The sequence below is a fragment of the Carcharodon carcharias genome, chromosome 3, assembly GCF_017639515.1.
Source record: "Carcharodon carcharias isolate sCarCar2 chromosome 3, sCarCar2.pri, whole genome shotgun sequence".
Taxonomy (NCBI): Eukaryota; Metazoa; Chordata; class Chondrichthyes; order Lamniformes; family Lamnidae; genus Carcharodon; species Carcharodon carcharias.
Window position 1 is genome coordinate 182,401,165 of NC_054469.1, and position 18,345 is coordinate 182,419,509.

Below are 18,345 nucleotides of genomic sequence, written 5' to 3' on the forward strand. Positions count from 1 at the left end.
TGGGAACGTTTTGAATGAAACATTTTGCCTTGTAATGGGCTTGAAGGTGTTTTTAGCAGTTGTATTTGTAATGGAGTTCTTCCTGAAATTCTTGCCTTACTCCAGTAAAGTGGTAGCCTCTAAATAGCAACATTAGCAAATCATAATTTGTCATTCTTGTAGAACTAGCAAATGTGGAATACAGTGCCTGAGAATATTAGCTTAACGATGTGTTCTTGTTTCCTGAACCTCGTGTAATTATATTTTGATCTTTTTGTATTACCACCCCCTTAACTTTTGTAATGTATTTATCTTGGTTTAGCTTTGTCTTCATCCAGCCACAGTTCCTTGGCTCTTGAGATCTGTTTTTGTATAATGAATTGCATGAGAATAATGCAGATTGCCTTCCCTTCTCATTTGCCATTCCTTCCTGTAGGGATTGTTTAATTTCTCCTCGGTTTAGAATCAGAACTTGCAGTGCAGCGAATGATGGACATAAAAATGTCTCGTGAGATACTACTTTTGTACTTATTCTGTTACTGAAAGAATCAATAAACTGTTTTTAAAAAAAACTTAACTATAATCTAATCTTCATTCCATTGCATTTCTGAATAATCCAGAGGTGATTACTCTGCTAGTGAAATCTTTGGGTAGTGGTATTTCAATTTAAAACGAGTTGTCTCTGTTGTAACTCTTTCGAGTACAAACATGTTTCCATCTGTTCCTATTCAGATGAAGTTACATTGTTTCATAGTTTGCCATTGTGAGATTAGAACTCTTGATCTTGGGGTTACAAACCCAGTACCGTAACCACTTGGCTATTTAGGCCAAGCATGTTGTCTCTGTTGTATCTTAATTTGGCCATGATTAAACCTAAGCAGATTAATGGGATGATGCACAGCAGCATCCAATATGAAGGCAGGCTTATAAATCATGGTATGAGATAATTAAATGTTGTTCATCCTTCGAGACAGAACTGACAATCTTCATCTTCTAAAGTATTTGGTAAGGTTCTGGTGGGCATAAGGCCAATTTGCACCCGGAAGGTTCTGCTGCAAGTAGGACAGCATATCGCTGATGAATTGAATTTCGGATGAGTTGCTGGCTCTCCTGTGTTTTCTCTCTGCCTCTGATTTGTACTTGCTTTCAGAGGAGGCTTATTTTATTTGGTTGTGCCAAGCACAGTGATCCTAGGTGTGCTTGTCTCCAAAGTGAAGCCTTCAGAGTGTCATGTAGCGCATCCCAGACTCAAGCTTTCCATTGAAGATTGGCTTTGGTGAGCGAGTGCTAGGTATTCCGGCTACATGACCAAACCAACTTGGTTGTGACTGTCTCAAAATAGTGTAGGTACTTGGCATGCCTGCTCAGGGGAGCACCCCAGTATTTGATATTTTGTCCTGCGATCTCATCTTCAGGAGCTTTTGAAAGTAGCTCAAGTGAAAGTGGCAGAGTTTCTTCAGAGTCTGAGTCTCATGGGTGGAGCAGAGTGGGCAGGACTATTGCTCTGTGGATTTAGTTTGGTAGGCAGACCTGCTCATCTTCATTCCCAGACTGATGTTCGGAGCCTGCTGAAGGCTACACTTGCTTTGGCAATTCTTGCATGTGTTGCGTCATCAATATAGATAGATTGAGAGTGTGTGCTGCTGAGATAAGTGAACTTATCCACAGCTGACAGGTTTTGGTGTTGAACTGAAACCTTGGCTCGAGAGAGGGCTTTCCTCGAGCAGGCTGATACATTACTTCAGCTTTCTTTACGCTGATCGTAAGGCTGAAGCTGTTGCATGCATTAGAGAACAGGTCCATGCTATGTTGAATCAGCAGCTAGTGCACAGTCATCGGCAAACAGGAAATCGTGAAGTAAGTCCTTGGAAATCTTGGTCTTTGCCCGGACTTGTCTGAGATTGAGCAGCTTTCCATCCAAGAGATATCTGATTGCGATGCCAAGATCACCAACATGGAAGGCAGTAGAGAACATGGAAGGCAGTAGAGAGCATGGTGGGGAAAAACATGGAGAGTTGGAACTAACATGCAGCCCTGTTTAACTCCATCAGTAACTGGGAATGGGTCAGAAGATTTGGCATGATCCAGGACATGCACGAGCATGTTGTCATGGAACTGTCAAACCATTGAGGTGAATTTCTCAGGGCAGCCAAATTTCTCCATTACCTTCCAAAGGCCTTCATGTTTGTCTGTGTCAAAGCCCTTGGTCAGATCAACAAACATGGTGTAGAGGTCCATGTTTTGTTCTTGGCATTTCTCCTGGAGCTGTCTAACTCGAACATTGTATCAGTGGTTCCTCCATCTTTTCAGAAACCACACTGACTTTTTAGCAGCAGACCCTGGTTGAAATATTGCACTAAGTGGTTCAGATGGATTCTGGCAAAGATTTTACCAACAATAGAGAGGAGTGACATTCCTCTATGATTGTCACAAGATTGGCAAGTTCTTTTCTGCTTGTAGAGGTGGACAGTGGAGGCACCTTTGTATTCTTTTGGGATGGTTCCTTGCTCCCACATGGACTGAAAGGGTCAATGAACTTCTTCACTACTGGGCATTGATCTCTGGCCTTGAAGGCCTCAGCTCAGATAGCATCAGCTCCTGGAGCTTTTCCAGCAGACACGAGTTTGATAGCTTTTGTCGTTTCTAACAGCTTGGGAGGGTCATCAAGAGAACAGTTGATGGCAGTCTGTAGCAGCCTATCAATTACTTTTTCATTGATGGATGAAGACTGAGGGTGTGGTTAAAGTGTTCTGCCCATTTTTTAAATTAACTATAAAATATCTGGCTTTTGAGGTACTAAACCAAGTCCATGGAATTTTTCCCAAAAATGCTGATCTGACAATTTTGGCAAGAATTAGATGAAAACAATTCTTTTTTTAATGAAATACCTTTAACATGGCTCTTTAGGCAGAGTCAAGAATTCAAATTGGTTTACTGTGGAACTGGTTCTAATTATGACATTGCTGTTTCTAATTATTGCATATGACTCCTTTTTAAGCCAATAAATACAGTATTGAAACTGGGTACTGACACAGTTTACTTTTTAATTCATGGCACACAGGATTTCTAGCGTAGGGGGAGAATCAGGCATCCTTTGTTAGGTGTAATCAATGATGCTTGCTTCCTGCTCCCCACGTGTAGGTCACTTTTTGATTTGCTATCATTAGCACAGAAGTGGACACAAGCCAGCCATGTGTTAGCCTCTAATGGCTTAACCAAGTACTTTCAATTTAGCTGAACATTATCAGCCAGTGGATTCTGCTGGGTTTTAATGTGTTAATAGCAATTAGGTTCATTGGAGTGTTAATTCCATTAAAGAATGGGTTTAAAAATTCTAACCTCCCCCCCCTTCTCTCCCCACCCAACCACAGCAAAAGATATAAAAGGAATATTCATTTGCCTTGAAATATATCTAATTATGAAAAAATGGCAAAGGATTTTTGTGTCACTTTAGAGCTCTGGAATTTGTATTCAGAAATGGCATCGACAAGATGGGCCAAAGGCCTCCTTCTGTGCTGTAATTTTTCTATGGTTCTAATTGGGAAAGAAAAACAAAGAAAGACTTGCATTTTTATAGTGCCTTTCATCACCAACAGACATCTCAAAGTGCATTGTAGCCGATGAAATATTTTTCCAGTGTAGTTACTGTGTTAATGTAGGAAATGCGGCAGCCAACTTGCGCATACCAAGCTCACACACCAGCATTGTGAAAATGACTAGATAATCTGCTTGGTGATGTTCATTGAGGGATAAATATTAGTGAGGTCACCAAGGATAACTTTCCTGCTCATCTTCAAAGTAGTGCCATGGGATCTTTTATATCCACCAAAGAGGCAGATGGGGCCTCAGGTTTAACATCTCATCTGGCATCTCCAACAGTGTAGCACTCCTTCAGTACGAAACGGGAATATCAACCTTGATTTTTCTGCTCAAGCCTTGGCATAGGACTTTGAACCTGACGGAGTCTTCTGACTCAGAGGAGAGTGTGCTACCAACTAAGCCACAGCTGCCACAAAATAATAATGTTTCATCGAAATGCTAATGATGATGAGAGACTCTATTATGATGAGAGACTCTTGATGACAGAACTGTATTTATACTTGCTAAGTAGCTATCTTCTGGCTGTGAAACCTAGCATCTTCTACCACCAGGCTATCAGTAAATGAAAGTAATTTGCATTGTCTCCTTATAGGTAAAACAAACTACAAGTGTTTTGCATTGAAAATATCCTTTCCATAAATGTCACATTTATCTTGAGAGGGATTTGTGGTGCTATAAATGACCAGTTTTTGGGCACAACACATATTTGATGGGTAGCTTGGAATCAATGTCTTTAAATAGCTGTCGTCCATTTTTGGTCTTCAGCTTATTATTTGGGTTCCTGTTTTGATTAAAATGTGATGGACCTGAGGCTTGCTTGCTGTGGTGAAACTAGCAAGATACTACTATTCATGCTTATTTGAAATCAGAACATTAAGATTTTGGGAATGAACAAAGGCCTTGTATTCATTCTTTCTTTTTCACTATTAAATCTAAACATTTTACTTAGGTCATTTTCTATCCCCAAAACAATTGGATGCACCGTTTTCATGTATTTTAACCTAGAATCTAAGACTTGCTATTCCACTAACTTAGTATGAGCATGTCTTTCAACTATGTGGTAACAGGTTGAGAAAGGTTGCTTGACCACTTTGGAACAAGTATGAATAATGAGTCATTTTTGGCTCTTTCTTGATGGTTGAACTCAGATGGGTCAAATGACCCTTCCTCTTGCCAACGGTATATTGCAATACTGTCCTGTTTTCTTTTGAGGCTATAGTGCTATCCCTGCATCAGCCAAGAACAACAGGCATGTGAGGCTATAACCATCTTTAACCAGCCAATGAGGTGGTTAGTCTGATACAGCAGGAGAGTTTTAATTTTAACAGAATTAAATGTTGAGAAGAAGAAAATAACAATGCCTCCAAATTCTCAATGCTTGCTATTAATAACTCAATTTTTTCATTTGCCTAGTCTGGATCAAAATCTTGCATGTAAATCTTTCATGTTCAAAAATGCATGGCCGATGAATTACTTTTAAAGGCAGTAACTGTTGTTTTTTTGGCAAACACAGCAAAAAGTAATGAGATAAATGACCTAAATAAATAAGTAAGGGACAGGTAGTATTGAGGAGGTGGGGAGGCTGCAGAAGGATTTGGACAGGTTAGGAGAATGGGCAAAGAAGTGGCAGATGGAATACAACGTGGGCAAGTGTGAGGTCATGCACTTTGGTAGGAAGAATAGAGGCATAGACTATTTTCTAAATGGGGAGAGAATTCAGAAATCTGGAGTGCAAAGGGACTTGGGAATCCTGGTCCAGGATTCTCTTAAGGTAAACTTGCAGGTTGAGTCAGTAGTTAGGAAGGCAAATGCAATGTTGGCATTTATTTTGAGAGAATATAAAAGTAGGGATGTGCTGCTGAGGCTTTATAAGGCTCTGGTCAGACCACATTTAGAATATTGTGAGCAATTTTGGGCCCCGTATCTCAGGAAGGATGTTCTGGCCCTGGAGAAGGTCCAGAGGAGGTTCACGAGAACGATCCCAGGAATGAAAGGCTTAACATATGAGGAACGTTTGAGAACTCTGGGTCTATACTTGATGGAGTTTAGAAGGATGGGGAGGGATCTGATTAAAACTTACAGAATACTGAAAGGCCTGGATAGAGTGGATGTGGGGAAGATGTTTCCATTAGTGGGAGAGACTAGGACCTGAGGGTACAGCCTCAGAGTAAAGGGAAGACCTTTTAGAACAGACATGAGGAGAAACTTCTTTAGCCAGAGAGTGGTGAATCTATGGAATTCATTGCCACAGAAGGCTGTGGAGGCCAGGTCATTGAGTGTATTTAAGACCAAGATAGATAAGGGGATCAAAGATTACGGGGAGAAGGCGGGAGAATGGGGTTGAGAAACTTATCAGCCATGATTGAATGGCGGAGCAGACTCGATGGGCTGAATGGCCTAATTTCTGCTCCTATGTCTTATGGTCTTTTGAATCTGTTTTTGGTGGTTAGTTGAGGCATCCTTGATTTCCATTGCAGCAACTTTAGCAGACTTACCTTCAGCTGTCTAGATTCTAAACTCTAGTTCCCTCACTAAACCTATCTGCCTCTATACTTCTCTTGCTTTTACCAAACATAGCTCTTTGACCAAGCTTTTGGCCACCTGTCCTAATATCTGCTTGTGTGACTGTCAAATTTTGTTAATGTTCCTGCAAAGTGCCTTGCGATGTTCCACAATGTTAAAAGCTGTATGTAAATGCAAGCTGTTGTTGTTGGCCAGGTCCCTGGGAGGACCTCCCTGCCCTTTGACTAGTGCCATCGATTCATTTAAATGCACCTAAACAAATGATGAGAGCTCAGCTTAATTTCTCATCCAAAGGAGAGCATTTACAACAGTGCAGCTTGGCTTTTGTGATTTCCTGGATTGAAGTTTGAATCCATGACCTTCTGACCCTGTTTTAGCTCAGTGGCAGCACTTGTCTCTGAAATTTGAAGTGCATTTTCTGATGGTTAGCGTGGTTTTACTCCAGCTGAACATTTGTGGTTTGCCCATGGGTGCGATCTATCCATTTACTGAAACAATATATCAAGTGACGGACATGAGAGAGAAATTTAAACTTACCATTACTTATGCAAAAATGTCTTCAGATAATGTTTGTGTTTATCTCCACTTTACAAAACCCAATTAAGATGCGTCTCCTCACCTTTAACTCCCATGGTGAAACTTCAGTATTTCTTGACTATCTAAACATGTTATTTCCATGATAGTAGGCATGTAAAATTTCCATGATGCATTTCTTACACAGTTTATCAACACCAAGCTGAAACTGCGCAGCCCACAAGCTCTGGGACTGAAGCAGGATTCATATCTCAGGTCCCAAAGAGCACATACATGAGCCAGATGTGTGTGTGGAATATTCCTTGAGGCATTTTTAAATTAAATCACCAACTTTGAGTACATTTTAAATTTTTTAAAGAAATATTTATTTTGTTATGTGATTGATGTACATCTATTTTTGGCAAATTCTGAGCTGTCTGAGGAAAAAATGGTGACAGCATTTCGAAGAAATTATTTGATCTGATTGGGGTTACTGGTTCTTCATTCCAACTTGGTTGTGATAGTAAGTGAATATTCAGGCACATTGGCATGGTTAACTGAGATCTAAAGGCAATCATTTAAGTATAAAAACAAAAAAACTGCGGATGCTGGAAATCCAAAACAAAAACAGAATTACCTGGAAAAACTCAGCAGGTCTGTCAGCATCGGCGGAGAAGAAAAGAGTTGACGTTTCGAGTCCTCATGACCCTTCGACAGAACTTGAGTTCGAGTCCAGGAAAGAGCTGAAATATAAGCTGGTTTAAGGTGTGTGTGTGGGGGGGCGGAGAGATAGAGAGACAGAGAGGTTGGGGGGGGGGTGGGGGGGGGGGGGGGGGGGGGGGGGGGGGAGAGACCCCAGCTATGCCTGTCTCTTTATGGGGTATGTGGAACATTCCTTGTTGCAGTCCTACTCCGGCCCCCTTCCACAACTCTTTCTCCGGTACATCGATGATTACTTCGGTGCCGCTTCATGCTCTCGTCGGGACTTGAAAAAATTTATTAATTTTGCTTCCAATCTCCACCCCTCCATCATTTTCACGTGGTCCATCTCTAACACTTCCCTTCCCTTCCTTGACCTCTCTGTCTCAATCTCTGGTGATAGACTGTCCACCAATATCCATTACAAACCCACCGACTCCCACAGCTATCTCGACTACAGCTCCTCACACCCCGCTTCCTGTAAGGACTCCATCCCATTCTCTCAGTTCCTTCGCCTCCGTCGCATCTGTTCCGATGATGCTACATTCAAAAACAGTTCCTCTGACATGTCCTCCTTCTTCCTTAACCGAGGTTTTCCACCCACGGTCGTTGACAGGGCCCTCAACCGTGTCCGGCCCATCTCCCGCGCATCGCCCTCACGCCTTCTCCTCCCTCCCAGAAACATGATAGGGTCCCCCTTGTCCTCACTTATCACCCCACCAGCCTCCGCATTCAAAGGATCATCCTCCGCCATTTCCGCCAACTCCAGCATGATGCCACCACCAAACACATCTTCCCTTCACCCCCCTTATCGGCATTCCGTAGGGATCGCTCCCTCCGGGACACCCTGGTCCACTCCTCCATCACCCCCTACTCCTCAACCCCCTCCTATGGCACAACCCCATGCCCACGCAAAAGATGCAACACCTGCCCCTTCACTTCCTCTCTCCTCACCGTCCAAGGACCCAAACACTCCTTTCAAGTGAAGCAGCATTTCACTTGCATTTCCCCCAACTTAGTCTACTAACACCTGCGGTCTGTCCGCAAGAATGACCCAAACCTCCCTGTCGCTTGCCATTTTAACACTCCACCCTGCTCTCTTGCCCATATGTCTGTCCTTGGCTTGCTGCATTGTTCCAGTGAAGCCCAATGCAAACTGGAGGAACAACACCTCATCTTCCGACTAGGGACTTTACAGCCTTCCGGACTGAATATTGAATTCAGCAACTTTAGGTCGTGAGCTCCCTCCCCCATCCCCACCCCCTTTCTGTTTCCCCCTTCCTTTTTTTTCCAATAAATTATAAAGATTTTCCTTTTCCCACCTATTTCCATTATTAAAAAAAACCCCACTAGAGCTATACCTCGAGTGCCCTACCATCCATTCTTAATTAGCACATTCGTTTAGATAATATCACCAACTTTTAACACCTATGTGTTCTATTGTACTATTGTCGTTGACATCTTTTGATGATCTGCTTCTATCACTGCTTGTTTGTCCCTACAACCACAACCCCCCCCCCCCCCACCTCTCTGTCTCTCTATCTCTCCGCCCCCCCACACACACACACCTTAAACCAGCTTATATTTCAGCTCTTTCCTGGACTCGAACTCAAGTTCTGTCGAAGGGTCATGAGGACTCGAAACGTCAACTCTTTTCTTCTCCGCCGATGCTGCCAGACCTGCTGAGTTTTTCCAGGTAATTCTGTTTTTGTTTTTAATCATTTAAGTATGATGGACCAAATTAGTGATATGGGTCTAGTTGTGACATGTGCTATAAGCAATTATACGGCAGTGACTTAAAACTTATAATTTGATTTATTTATTCTGTTTATCACTCAATGGCATTGGTGGTTATATGTCAACTCTGAAATCTCAAAACTGTTGCTTGATTTTTCACTAACTTAAATTGACAGATTGTGAAAGGGGCAATGTTGATCATTTTTAGACTTGGTGAAAAAGGTTACTTGAAATGCACAATGTTGGAGTTATTCGTTTGGTTTCCTTTAACAACAGTTCCCATGAATTTTCTATCTTTTCTGTAGTCTGTTTTTTCCTGAAATACATGGCCTGAGGGTTAAGAATCATGCAAATTAAAAAAACAAAATTTGTAAACTTGCCAACCTTTTTAAGTAGCCCTGCCCTAGCTCTCAAGTGCTCAAACTTCCTTTGCAGGACCCTAATTCTTTTTCTTCCTATGTCATTGGATTCCAGTATGAACCAAGACATCTGGGTGTTTCCTGTCACTTTCGAATCATTTGCATGTGCTCAGTGTTCTGTTAAACTGGCTTTTGAAAGGCAACACATCATTTGGGACTTAATTGCAAATGGAACAGAATCTATCAAATCCCCAATCTGGAACTGCCTAATTCTGCTTAATTTCTGCACCAGTCCCTCCCTCTTTGGCAACCACTTGATCCATGGTGCTGTGGTTTTGTTTGTGGTTGATTTACTATGAGTTGTTTTCCTGGTTGCATGTATTCAGTATTGAATACTTGATTAATAATTCAACACTGTCCGATGACCCATGCACTGTTTCCTGACTTTCTTATCATTCATTTAATCAGTGTTGCTTTGATTTATATCTTCAATAATTTGCAATTGAAGGAATACCATATATGTTTGCTCCCTCTTCATATTAAGTCGTAGGAATTGCTTTGCTGCTATTATTCAAGTGTTTTTTGTGTATCATCTTCCATGTTCTCATAGAGATGGACCCCAAATTGATCAGTCAGTTGCAACTTTGTCTGATGCAAGTCCTGTTCCTGAGCTCCAAAACTTGGGCATACATTGCAGAAGCACTGTTCATCAGGACTACCATGGAATGGCCTTTCCTAAGTCTTTGCTGCAGACTTTATGTCGCAGCTGAATATGAAAAGCAGCCATAAAAATCAAAAAACACTCTGCCTTTAATCTTACCATTTTACCAGCAAATGCACGATAAAGTTGAAGTACACGTGCTTATATACTCTGCACTGATTACTTTGTTGATTCTAACACCTGAGTTTTCTTTCTCCATTTGCTGTTGAATTGGTTTGCTGAGGCAAATTCATTGCTTTATGTTTTGTAGTGCTTTGTTAGCCAGCCAATTCAATTTGAAAATATGTAATTTTAAAAATTGTCATAAATAGAAAATTGTGGTTTAATACTGCTCTTGCATTACAGATGAGGGGATTGAAAAATGTAGCTTTTTAAGAGATTTGCCCCTACATCATTATAAGTATAGGAATTTGGCCAGCAAGTCATCCTGGGCTGTGCTTAACACGCAAGCACATGCACCTTGCTAAGGTATCCCATGGCATTGCTCGTAAATCAGGACGTACTGTAGTGTAATGTTTGAGGTGTTGAGAAATAAGTGCTCCATTTAAGACTTTTTAATACATTATAAATCCTTGGTAGGGGCGTATCTTGTGAAATTTAGCCTGAGTTGACTTGTATACATTGACTTCTTGCCTGGCAGCTATTTAATTAAAAAATATACCTGTGTTTCTTACAACATGTCTGTTCTTGTCCTTCACTTGTAATTGGGAGCCTGTTTGCTCGTATTTAAATACGTGGTGCATTAGGAACATTAGGAGGGACAAATTTGCTCTTGTAGCACTTTGGGCTTCTACCTGTGCAGCTCGTGTGGTATTCTTCATTGATGTTATTGAAGAAAGCCACACTGGTAGTGACCCGTGGCATTGCCTGTCCCAGTGAATCAGCGCAAGTCTGCGTTGCGCCACTAGAAGCAATGCCAAGTGGACAAATTTCTCCCCCTAGATGTTTTCCATGACTTTCCAGACTCTCTCTCTCCCTACAGGGACTGTTACAAGACAAAACAAGTATCGATATTTTGAAAGTAAAAAGTCAGGCCTACCATGTCTTGCATAGTATTGGTAATTCCCTAAAACTGCATTTGCTGCACAAGAAATCCATGCCAGGACTATTTCTTGGTTTTCAGTTTTTGCTGTGTAAGTTGCAGCTTATAATGTTATGGATTATAAAATCAGTTGAGTTTGTAAAAGTGAAAAGGAATATGTGCCCCCACCTTGCATGTTTGCATTATAGAAAGTAATTGTTTTAACAGCAGTCTCGGAAAACTAACTTTGTTTAACGAAAATAAACCACACACCCTTAGTACTGATTGGATTGTTTGACTGACTGGGAATCTGGAGTCCAAAGAAGTTTGACATTTCTGAACAGCAGCCAATAAATGTAACTGGCAGGCTTCCAAGCCAACTATCATGGTGAAAGAAATCGGCACTGAATGACTTGTTTCAGTCCCTGTTAAGGTTTAGCTGTTGGCATTTCCAATTGAGTTTCTGCATGAGAGAAAACTGGTTAAACAAATTTTGTGGTGATTTTGGGGTTGTCTAGCAGTAACCTCCCCATGATTATGATTGTAGACGTCTTTAATGTTGCTGAAAGATGTACTTTTAAAACGAGGTGTATTTAAATAATTTGATAGCACATGTAGATAAATGTGGTATTATATACTTAACCTTTTCTAGTTTATGCTGTTTTATGACCAGAAAATTAATATTTTATAGAAAATTTGTCTGAGATGATTTGATTTTCATTTGAATTTTAACTGTGAGAAACGTATTTGAGGGTTTTATCATTTTATTGTTTTATATTCGAGATTTGTTTTTAGAAACCGAGATTATTTTGGATGTTAGTAGAGACTGGCAAAACATTTGCGGTGAAATTAGTATCTTTATTACAAAAATATTTGGCAACCCCACATGTGCCACTCGGGCGACTTGTGCCTCCATGTGCATTCCATCCCTCCTGCCTCCACTCCGCCCATCAATCTCATTCCATGCTTCACAGAAACAATTTTTCCAGCCAGGATTGTCACAAACCAAAGCTCACAATGGTAGTAAAATCTCATACAAGTGTTTGTCACTGGGATTTCAACATAGATTGGCAATTGACATATCAAAGTTTATTTACTTGAATAATGAAAGCCAGTAGTGCAATTATAGATTTATTTTTTCCTTCCAAGCATGGATTAAGTCTGGAGAAACTGTAGTAAAGATTGAATTGTTATATAGTAGTAAGAATAATTTAACATATAACACTCAAACGCAGTATTAAAGTACTTTTGATTCTGTGCACTATAGGCAAGATTGCATTGATTGTTTGTTAAAATGGTATACAGATAGTATCTCACGTCATATCCTCTCCCTCTGCTGTTTTTTGTTGCACCCACCACCAACCGTTGGCAACCATATGTGAGTCACACACTCTAGCTCTCCACATGAGCCCCGTATTTCGACGTGTGCTGGGCTCTGCCCACAAAATCAACCCACCAACTAATCTGAACAGCCCGGACAGACAAGAACCGAGGATTATTATAGGTAATAGAGGCAATTATTCCCACCAAATGCTGTAGGTAACTATAGCAGAAAGAATTTGCTAGAAAAATAAATATCACCTATTACAACCTCAGGATATCCAAAAGCAGTTAAGTACTTCTGAAGTGTAGTCGCTGTTGTAGTGTAGGGAAAAAAATCTGAAATTGCTGGAAATGCACAATAGATCGGCTATATGAAATAGAAAGCTCGGAACCTGAAATACACTCTCTTTTTACATGTTTTTTTAAAAATGTAAATGATGCTGTTTCCAAACATCTCCCCCCATCAACCCACCCCCAAATAATTGGGAATATTGGGGAGCGATCGAGATGATAATCAATTCCCCAAACATTTACCAATATACATGATAAACATTGGCTGTGTGTGTACTCGTTTGTTTATTTCCCTCCCCTGCCCCCTTTTTTAGGTCAGAGATGTCATGCTGGAGAATTGAACTATTGCCATTTCAGGGGCCTGGTGTAAATTTCAAACAAACCCAGCAAAACTCCCTAACTCTACTCTAACAATGTGACTGAAGTGCGCTTATTTTTTTCTTACCCATTTTCCACCCTGAATGACTGCCAGTTGGGGACAGATTTCTTTTGTGGCAAGTCCATGCATAATAGGATTTGGGTTAAGTATGCCAAAACCCATTTCACATAATGTCCTTATTGCCAAAGACAAAGAATACTTTCATCCTATCAGATAGAAATGGTTTTCAACCTTGCTACCACTGAGACACACAGTTCCCCAAGAAACTCTAATTGAATTTCCACTTGTCATCTGCCCAGAGCTGTGCGTTAACAGCAAATTTAGTAATATAATTGCAGAAACTTGATTCATATCATTTTATTGTATTTTAAATAGCACAGGCCCCACTGGTTACATTTTCCCTGTGAGAGCTTTTTCCATTTGTTGGTCTGATGATCCTCTCACCTGGAGTTAGCTGCAAGGTTTAGTGCAGGTCAAACATCCCAAAGAATATTGGACCAAGTGTTTTAATTTTATCTAAATTACATTTCTAGTGTGTTGTGTTGTCAGTACTGTGACAATAAAGGGTACATTTTTTTTGAGCAGCATATGTATGGTGGGTGAGTCTGACAATCGTACTATGACATATCCTATAAAGTAGGAGAATGAATTGTGTGATAGTTCTTATGGCTTTTAACAGGTCATGTAAAGTAGGACCCTGATTTGGAAATAATCCCAATAATCTCTGGTTAAAGAATAAGAGCATCAAATTCTTGGGCCTGGGGGAGGATAGTTTGTTTACATTGGGCTGTGGGAGATGGGTGGAATTTTGGGGAAGACCCTTGGGAGCAGATGCGTAATGCACCTGCCTGCAAATTGGTGGTAGTGTTATATTGCCATGTATGCAATCTGTTTATCACATTTACGCACTTAGCAACACTGGACAGCAGGGTTGCCTGTTCCTTCCTGGCAGCCAGCATATTCCAGGGTTCTGTTGGGTGGGGAATTAATCAATTTTACACTTTCAAATGTTGTTTTAAGCTAAACAGTCAATCATCTTTATTGCCAAAACCAGCTGTAAAAAGCAATAAAGATTTCAAAAATGTTTGCTATTCTTTCCAGAACACTGAGGACTCAATAAAATGGCAATGTACCACAGTGAAATTAGCATTACCTCAGCACAAGCAAGTGACCAAAACGTGGTTGTGAACCTGGAATTTCTGCTGCAGTCAGCTAGCTTGTCAGTGAGTGGGCAGATTCTCCACTTCACCCTGTTTCCCCACTACCATTCAGCCTCCCAATATCTCCTAGCAATGCCTAGCACAGGTATATTGAATTCTCATGTTTCGAGAGAGTTCACCCACAATTTTCCAGTGCGCATCTGAAAACCATACCCAATAAATTAACTTGTGGTCTGATCTGTTAGATTTCACCATCATGACAAGAATCTGCCCTGGACACTTGCTATTTGTTTTATACACAGGTGATGTTCAGAAATTCAGAAAAATAGCATGGGTTAGACCATTATGAATTTAATGTTAGCCTATTTAAATAAAAACAATTTTTCCTTTTAAGGTTTTGTTTTTTTAAAACTTGCTGCACTTTTCCTTGAGCAGCACTTGTGACGAGTTTGAGTCGGAAATTTATAGCGTGAATAATTATTTTCTTTTCTCGGCAGTTTGTTTTTTTGCAGTGGATGAGAAAGGTGAAAGCACTGCTGCCCTCCCTTGGCATTTTAGTCCAACCCTTGGTGTTGGAAATTGTGTGAACAGTGTTTATTGATTGTCATTGGCCCTGATGCAAAAAGCAAACATGCAAACTGGTGTATGTCACATTGGTCATTAGGTGTACTATTTATCTATGGGAGGTCAAATGTGTAGATTAAACTGTACAGTTTCGAGGCCATGCTGTCTCTGGCATGTGGCAGAATGCAACAACAGATGTTTAATAGATGAACAAAACTACCAACTCTACGCATTTTGAATGTTTTCAGTTGCAGTATTTGTTTATTTTTTTAAACTAAACAGTTTGCTTCTGGAGCAATAATTATTAAATTGAAAGTTCCAGAATGATTAGCAGAAATCACCCAAAATATTGCACTTGGTATTTCCCTAATAATTCCCATCATTCCCCTTCTCTCCCCCCCCCCCCCGCCCCCAGCCTTGTGGGGAATGAAGGCAGATGAATGAGAAAGAGGTGTTTTATGTTGTGGTTGTCTGAAAGCTAGTTTGTGACCTCCATCTAAAATATTTTGTTATTTTTTAACCTAACTTTATATGTGTTTTTCTATTCTCCTACCCACCACCCCAATAAAAATGCTCACCAAGCACCTAATTTCTCTGTACTTCTGAAATACTAATGAACAGGAAAATATAGGTACGTCACACAGTTTGAATCATTCCTGCCTATTTCCATATTTTAAAAACTTTTATGCCCTGCTAGTCTTTCCACCCCACCCCCACTAGAGCTGTACCTTGTGTGTCCTGCTATCCATTCTTATTTAGCACATTCATTTAGATAATATTATCACCTTCAATACCTCTTTGTTCTTTTGTCTGTGACATCTTTTGATTATCTGCTCCTATCACTGCTTGCTTGTCCCTACAACCACACCATACCACCCCCCCCCATTTCTCTCCCCCAACCACCCCCACCCCCACCCCTTAAACCAGCTTATATTTCACCCCTCTCCTAATATTCACTCAGTTCTGTTGAAGGGTCATGAGGACTCGAAAAGTCAACTCTTTTCTTCTCCGCCGATGCTGCCAGACCTGCTGAGTTTTTCCAGGTAATTCTGTTTTTGTTTTGGATTTCCAGCATCCGCAGTTTTTTGTTTTTACATTTGAATTAAGTACTAAACTTGATCTGGAAACATTTCATCAGATCTTTATGTTGGATGAGTTGGAAACCATGAACTCTTATAGTTATGCATTTGGAATCCTGATTTGAAATGTCAATTAATTGCATAAAACCTGAAATGTAAAAGAAATAACTTGGGTACATCGGTGTTGGCCTAGACACTGAGGATAGCTCCCCTGCTCCTCTTCGAAATAGAGCCATGGGATCTTTACGCCATCTAACATAGCAGACTAGACCCGGTTTACTGTCTTATGCCTATCATGGCAGCTCTGACAGTTGAGCATTCCCTCAGTACTGCAGTGGAGTGTCAGCCTAGATTTTTTTTGCTTCAGTCTCTGAAATGGAGTTTGAACTCAATTTTCTGACTCAAAAGCGAGAGTGCCAAGCTCATGGAATGCACTTTTTATGAATGAATAAAGAATGAAAAAAGAATGCATTTTCATATTATGTTGTAGTCTAACAGAAAAATGTTTTTAAATTATGAAATGAATTTGTTGCATTTCTAGTTGCCTTCTTTCTGAGAGAATCTCAAGACTCCCACAGGTATGGAAATTTACAATAAAAGTCTTCATCTCTCCCAACAAAAAAGTAGATTGAGCCCTGAAAGTCTTTACTTCTGAAATTAAAACCTATGCACTTCATATTCAGTATTGAAACGTAATCAACTGATCCTCAGGAGCAGTTTTAGAAACTGTAGTGAGTAGGAGAAATAGTGGTTTGGCATTTACATTGTTACCTGAGTTATGAGTTGGACCACATTTCCTGTTGAATGTATAGGTTCTGGGCTTCATTCAGTGGGTTAGGTATCAGTTGTGTTACTCATTAGTCATATTATAAAAAGACGTCAGAGTTCAGTTTTACTGAGAATATTTGAAGCATCTTGTTTAAAGTTCTAGTGTAGCGGCAATATTGCTCGTCTATGCAATTGCTTTTCCTTTTCCTAAGTATCAGTGCTTAAGTTATTTCTCTGGAATGTATTTACATAAAAATGAGTTTTCTACCACACTGGGAGAAAGGATTGGCATCATTTATATAAACATACAACGTGAATAGAACTCTTTATCAAGGAGCTATTGCACTAAACAATTATTCTCTAGGGAGGGAATATAGCTTCATGAATTCCCCTCCGATAGCACAAGCTCTGAAGAAGTTGACGGCAAAGATACTAGTGCTAGTTTTGGCAGTTTACTTTTGGCTGAGAAAGGAAGGGCCTAGAAACAACTAGTGATGAGGTCTGAAACAAAAACCGAAAATGCTGGAAAAGCTCAGCAGGCCTAGCAGCATCTGTGGAGAGAGAAAGGAGTTAACGTTTCGAGGCCGTATGACCCTTTTTCAGTGCTGAGGCCTGATTAACCATTAGGTCTACTTCAATTCAGATTGGTTTCCTCAGATGATTGAAGTGATCTGCGGCAGGAGCCCAAAATTCATCACTGCTTAAGACCTTAGATGATAAATTGATAAGTAATGCATTGGAAAGTGGGTGCTGGTTTATATCTTATGTTGTCACTTAATAGGTTGAGAACTGTCATGACAAAAGTGATTATAACCATATTTTGGACAACCCAGATGGAACCTCTTTACTAATATTACTGTTTAAATTATATTTTGGGGGGAAATGGGCTTTTTGGTCCATCAGTCCTTAAACATGAGCAGCAAATCATAAATTGGCTATTTAAGACTGTTGCTCTACTTTAGCCTAATCTTGGAAGTAACTCTTTCGAGTACAAACACGTTTCCATCTGTTCCTATTCAGATGAAGTTACATTGTTTCATAGTTTGCCATTGTGAGATTTGAACTCTTGATCTTGGGGTTACAAACCCAGTACCATAACCACTTGGCTATTTAGGCCAAGCTCTAATCTTGGAAAGTAACTCTTTCGAGTACAAACACGTTTCCATCTGTTTCAGATGAAGTTACATTGTTTGCCATTGTGAGATTTGAACTCTTGATCTTGGGGTTACAAACCCAGTACCATAACCACTTGGCTATTTAGGCCAAGCTCTATAGTTTTGCCATTGTGAGATTTGAACTCTTGATCTTTGGGTTACAAACCCAGTACCATAACCACTTGACTATTTAGGCCAAGCTCTAATCTTGGAAAGTATGTGAAGTGTAGTCAAATAAAGCTTAATTATTAGCCTACTGCCCTCTACTTCTACTTGCCTACTACTTCTTTGATTTGGTGCTGGCAGTTTACTTATGAGAGAATTATTCCCCTACTATATAAGTATTACTTAGCTTGTGTATCAGGGGCAAAAAAAATTGCAATTGATTGCAAAACTTGAATAGTGTGAAGGGCATTAGCTTCTTGGGATTTTAGCAGGACCAAGATTGTTCAGTGCTTGGTCCACTGTGAGTCAA

At 40.3% G+C, this 18,345-nt stretch overlaps 1 protein-coding gene across 9 annotated transcripts in view; it reads left to right on the forward strand.

Annotated features, from left to right (window-relative positions):
• Window positions 1–18,345, forward strand: part of atxn1a (ataxin 1a) — a 439,854-nt gene that overhangs the window by 277,473 nt on the left and 144,036 nt on the right. Inside the window, exon 6 of one of the 9 annotated variants that reach the window (XM_041183902.1) lies at window positions 16,490–16,526. The exons of the other annotated variants lie outside the window; for them this stretch is intronic. The gene's annotated coding sequence lies outside the window, so the exon portion shown is untranslated. The remainder of the gene's footprint in view (window positions 1–16,489; window positions 16,527–18,345) is intronic. 9 annotated transcript variants of the gene reach the window in all.